The sequence below is a fragment of the Diadema antillarum genome, unplaced genomic scaffold (genome assembly GCF_040938485.1).
Source record: "Diadema antillarum isolate AM-2024a unplaced genomic scaffold, OU_Dant_1.0 seq00001269_RagTag, whole genome shotgun sequence".
Classification (NCBI taxonomy): Eukaryota; Metazoa; Echinodermata; class Echinoidea; order Diadematoida; family Diadematidae; genus Diadema; species Diadema antillarum.
The window spans coordinates 299,829-305,673 of NW_027272051.1; positions in this window are offsets into that span (position 1 = coordinate 299,829).

Sequence of the window (5,845 nt, forward strand, 5' to 3'; positions counted from 1 at the left end):
TGATTGACTTGCTATTAGATCAAATGGTAGACGATTGCGGTTCAATTATTTCCGACAAAGCACTGATGGAGAGACTGGCCTCCATGGATGCTATCGTCACTGACTACTCTTGGATGTGCGGCATGCACATTAAGGCAATGTTGGACCAAAACAGGGACACAGCTGGAAATATCACTATGGTTTTGATATCACCAGGGCCACCTTGGAGTGGCTTTCTACATCTTACTTTCCATCTTACCGACGGATGGAGAAAAAAGTTGGACTTCGTTCTTCAGTTCACCCATTTTATGCCATCTCTGAACACGACCTGTTCTTAGTAAGCATGGATGCGTCTTCGGACTTCCCCAGACCGTTACTGGTTACCTCCCAACCTTATCCGTGTCGGTGGTCTTACTGTGACGATCGCCAAGCCGCTGGACAAGGTAAAAGAATTGAAGTCTCAAAGCGAGAACATTTGTAGGACTTGTGGCATAAATGTTCTGAGATACATGTACTACAATAAATTAATTGCTATTGGTTTTGTATTTTAGTATCTAACCCTCACAGCTCCCGACCCAGCTCACCGTCCTAGGCAGGGCTACCCAGCAGGGGGTAGGCTGGACTCGCGCCCGGTCTGTAAAGACGCGTGGGGATGGGTTGATGCACTCGCCAACTCACCTGCCACATATTCACAAATTAATTCAATTGAGGACAACAATAAAAAAAAATCATACTAATTTCATACGGTCATTTACTTTATTTAGAAGAGAAAATTCTCCTCTGTTACTCGGCACCGAAGGTACAATGATTTGAATGACGGAATACACAGTTTCAGCTCAGAATGCAGACATTCATATAAGATAAATTCGGTTATAGTACTTGCAATACAGCTTCGGTACAGGGACAGGGGGGTAATTATCCGCGGTCACTGGTTACTCTGGCTGACGTCCTCGCTTCCTCCCTGTCTCTATCGCTGTCGTCCTTGCGTCACATCGTCCTGCTCCCGCCGGTGGCTTTCCGGCATCTTACGACTTCGCGGTAGCCGATACAATGCGGCATCCAGCTGTGACGTCCGATTCCTCGTCTCTTCCTCGCCAATTCGTCAGGGGCATTAGTGGGCCTTGGGGATGGGGTGTGCAACATTTAACAGTTCAGGCACTCACAAACATTTCACATGGGTAGCCTACTACACGACCCATGAACATGAAGAGTCCTTTAGGACAGTGGCAGTGCGATTTAGTTCAGTTCTCGCCAATTCAGTTATTAAGTCGAATTCTCTAAACGGGTCCCTACCATGTTTGGCGATCACAGTTCGGACCACGGCGCTACTAGAAGTTCTCGTTCGCTCGCTGGTTCGAGGGACGGCGTGCCAATAATCAGTCAGACGAGCTATATAGGCATTACAGCCCAACGAACATCTCGATAGCGTCCATTTTCTGCCTAACTCACAACATCTTTGCAATGTCCGACATCTTTCCCTCTCTGAATTTCGGAGAGAATTCTTAAACTGTCCTAAGTACATGTCGAAAACCTCTTGAAATCTCCTGCCAAACTCTTTTAAAATCTCCGCAAAATCTGTGGCAGAATTACTCGTCGAAATATCTCACTAGAACTCTCCCGTAGCAACAGTTACTCCCTTTTAATACTAATCCCTAAATCCCTCCTACAATTCTATTATCCAATCATCGCAATTAATTTCTCCCACCTGAATTATTGACAACCCCCTTTCAACCAATCCGCTTAACTGTCCCCAACTTGACCCTCGATCTCCTCTCACCTGTATACCTGCGTCTCTAACCCAATCTGACACTCTCCCGTCCTCCTAATATTTATAAAACAAAACCTAGCTTCGCTACAAGCCCTTTAACTTTCTCCTACAACAGGATTCCCGATTTAACTCACACTACCACAATATTCTCGTTAAACACCTCAACTACTAGTCAAACATGAACTTCTAACATCCTCTCTGCCCTATCTATTTCTTTATTCCTTAAAAAAACCTGCTGTCTCTCAAATATCCTTCTTTATTCCATTATAATTGTCTGATTTCCTACAATGTCCTGTACCGTGCCCCAAGCCCGCTGTCTGAACCTCATTCTTCCCTTTTATCCCCTTTATGCACTCACCCTATGCTTTGCCCTATACCTATATCCCTGACCCTCTACATTATTCCCTTCATAATGCTAAATCTATTCAGAAACCCCCCTTTTTCCCCACCTCGCTACAGGTATATGATTTTAAACTATGTAACTATTCAAATCCACGAAAATTGTAGTCGCCTCGGGAAATCGTCATTCGAATCCATTTTGTTCATTGAAGTTTGTTATTTATTTCGTTATTTGCATTTTGCATCAAAACTCCGTTAACGTTTCCCGTTTTAAATCTATCAGCACTGCACCACACGTTGCACGTGGCAGATTATCACCCTGCACGCTACAGAGGCATTTCTATTTTTGCCTTGTGATGTACATAATGACAGAATGATTGAAATCGTATGGCATACAAAGTCTGATATGCAATTACAATGTATATGTATCTTACAGGCAAAAAAAAAATAACAACAAAGACAACCACATAATTGTATACATAGACAAAGAGACAGGCAGACACCCGCATGGAAAATGAACCCTAAAAAACACGAATTTATGGATGCATCTACTGTATGCTTTTAAACTGAATTCCCTAAAATTAAATTAAATGCCCAAAGATGCTCCTCTAAGATACTTTCTTAATGTGAATGCACCAACTTTCAAATCAAATGCAATAAATTTGAAAACGTATATAAACGAATACATAGGTACCAATGCAAATTTGAATGCCTTGAAAACATTGAAAAGGATAACGAAAAATAGAATGTCTCTTATTGAATCTGATGTCGATATATGGATTTTGATGTTCATAAATTCATTTACGTGTATCGAAATAAATTTCGCTGACTGGGATCTCAAACCGAAAGAGTGATATCGATCGTTGGTCAAGAATATGAATGCATGTTAATGACTTTGAGCGACACAAAATATGCAATTGAGCGGAAATCCATCATGTAAACCTATAATATGATATCAAAGATTGGAGCGTTATATTAGCCCGTCTCGGTGACAGTTTCTTTGCGCTCTCTCCCCCCACAAAAATTGAAAAGAAATACCGTTCATGGGTAGAAATAATATTTCATATTTCACGACATAAAGAACAGCAAAGAGAATTCCACAATATGTTTTTTTTTTGTTTTGTTTTTTTTTTTTTACTGAAGAGTACACATTTTTCTTGACCTGTTAGAAACATGGACGTTCCATAAGGGGTAATATTCCTTTTGCCTTTTGAATGGTGTCTGCTAAAAATAAAAACCTAGTGATGAGTTCGAGATGGTATACGTAGATGGAGGAAAACCATTCTCCGAAGGTGAACATGAAGGTTGCGTGATCTTAGACGGTGATGAATTCAATTTCATATTCCTTCCCAAAGTGGAACGAAATTTTTGAAGATGCTCGTACCATGTCAGAAATAGGAGAAGAGATATATTCCATCACACTCATTATTATTCTCATTATCACTAATATTCAGCCAAATGAAAATGACAATTAACATCACGTACATTCACATGGAAATGGCACAGTTGGCGTATAACATAAAATAGTATGCATGTGACCCAACTGATATGAATCGGAATTTTTATGACCGCTTTTAATTAGATAATGGTTAAATGATGGTTAAAGTTAGACTGGATAAAGTGCCTGCAATGTGACTTAAAATAGAGGACGAGATTATGTTTTTAACCATTGTATTGCTTTAGAAACCTGAAATTTTTATCGGACAAAGTACTAGTAATAAAACAAAAACAAAGACATAAAACACAAAAGAAGATTAAGCAGTTAAGTACCAGAAATCACGATTCTGTAGTTTGGTGTTGTAGATGTTTTAGGCATACAAGTAGTATTGCCACGTTACTACATTAATTTGTATATCAAAGGGGAATAAATCCTTCACGTGTGCTTATTAACGTATAACATCTGTCTATAATAGCCACCCATGTGTGACGGAAAGAGTGGCCGTTATAGAAAGGTGACCACTGGAAACTGGTTATCTGCTGTGTGTCTGTGTGTTTGTCACATATACGTCCATTTACAATATACTCGTTATCTTGTATAGGCCTACATCGTTTTAAGTCCTTGCGTCTCTTTATACTTACACTACGTGTGAATGTACGTATGCAAGAATGAGTGTTTCTTGCATGTCGCTGTATTGCATACTAAAGCTCGCATGCAAGCAAGCGCTATACGAGTTCATTACTCCGCCTGAATGACAGATGAATGCATCGGTGGTAATCACTGAAATGATCGTCAACGTAAACGGCACTACTGTAAAGCATAAAAAAAACACATTCTAAATGATCGGCTCCGCATGAGTGACTGGCCACAATATATATTTTGAAATCTGCCGCGGAAAGCAGACTGGTGGCATCTCGCAGCTATGCACAGGGTTTTAAATGTGGCACTTATGTCGATGGGATCAGGAAGGATTTTCAATGGCCGTATGTGTTAGTTATAGATACGGCGAGCTGGCCTTTATACAGGTGGCCGCCAAGACAGGACAACTGGTTTGATTGTTAAGATAATTATATCCATGTGTATATACATAAGAGTATATATATATATATATATATATATATATATATATAGACAAACAAGGAATTTTTCGCTATATATATGGCATACACTAGGCATACACTATGCCGATGTCATTATCTTATGGGTGTATTGTTTTGTATTTGTGTGTTATATACTTTGTATGTGATTTTTATGAAAGTCTATTGTACTCCAGTTTCTTATCATGTATTTGCACATAGGGCTCCCCTGGAGGGCAGTTGAGAAACTGAGGAGACTACCCTGTTTTTAATGACGGAATTAATAAACAAATAAATGGTAGTGATAATAAAATATGTTTCAAGATTATCATATTTAACTATCTATATTTTGATAAGGTTAGTGTTCATTTACCGACTTGACCGATATGTAATGAATGTCATAAAGCATAAGGCCGCTCAATTACCCTTAACCTGTACACACAGATGGTAGGGCCCATATATAATGTGGGTTGGACGATTCATCTTGAATCTTATAGTATGACCATAAAGTGGGTGCTTTGATGAGAAAGCACCTATATTACTTATCTGGTCTCTACAACCTAAGGGTTCATCGTCAATAATTGAATTCATCATTGTGTATTTTTTCATTATCTTATTTGAACAAACTTTGCTCAGCTGCTCGAGCTCTGAAGCACCTCAATTCCCTCTTCCGATCCCGATGTTCAGCGTGTTGGCTTTTCCTTTCATTTCCTTTTTTTCTTTATTTCCATTATTCTTTTGTGCTTTATTACTTTCATTGATATACCCTTCTGTCAAGTCATGTAATGTTGTTGTGTTTCTCCTGTCTTGTTCTGTCCTGTCTTTGTAAACAAATATGTTCACAAGAATCCTTTGAGTGGTTCACAACTTACAAGCATGCTTTTCAGTGGACCTCTCAATTCTTTCTTTTTCTTTCTCCAGACATAACTTTGTATTTTGCCGGTATGCATGTATAATTTTGTATTTGCTAACCATTATCTACTTTGTAAAGTCGAATACATGTCTATGTTATATCATCTGATTCATTTCGTGTTATGTTTGCCGAAAAGAAAGAAAGAATGAAATAAATGAAATGAATGAATGAATGAATGAATGAATGAAATGAAAAACCAGAGCGAATTGACAAAGAAAGAGGTCCCTGATTTCAAACTTCCCCAGGGTTGTCTGCATCTTTCACGGTGATTGTACAAAAACGTGTGCACATCTCGCCGTGACCGCTTAGTTTGCTATTGACACAACATGTGG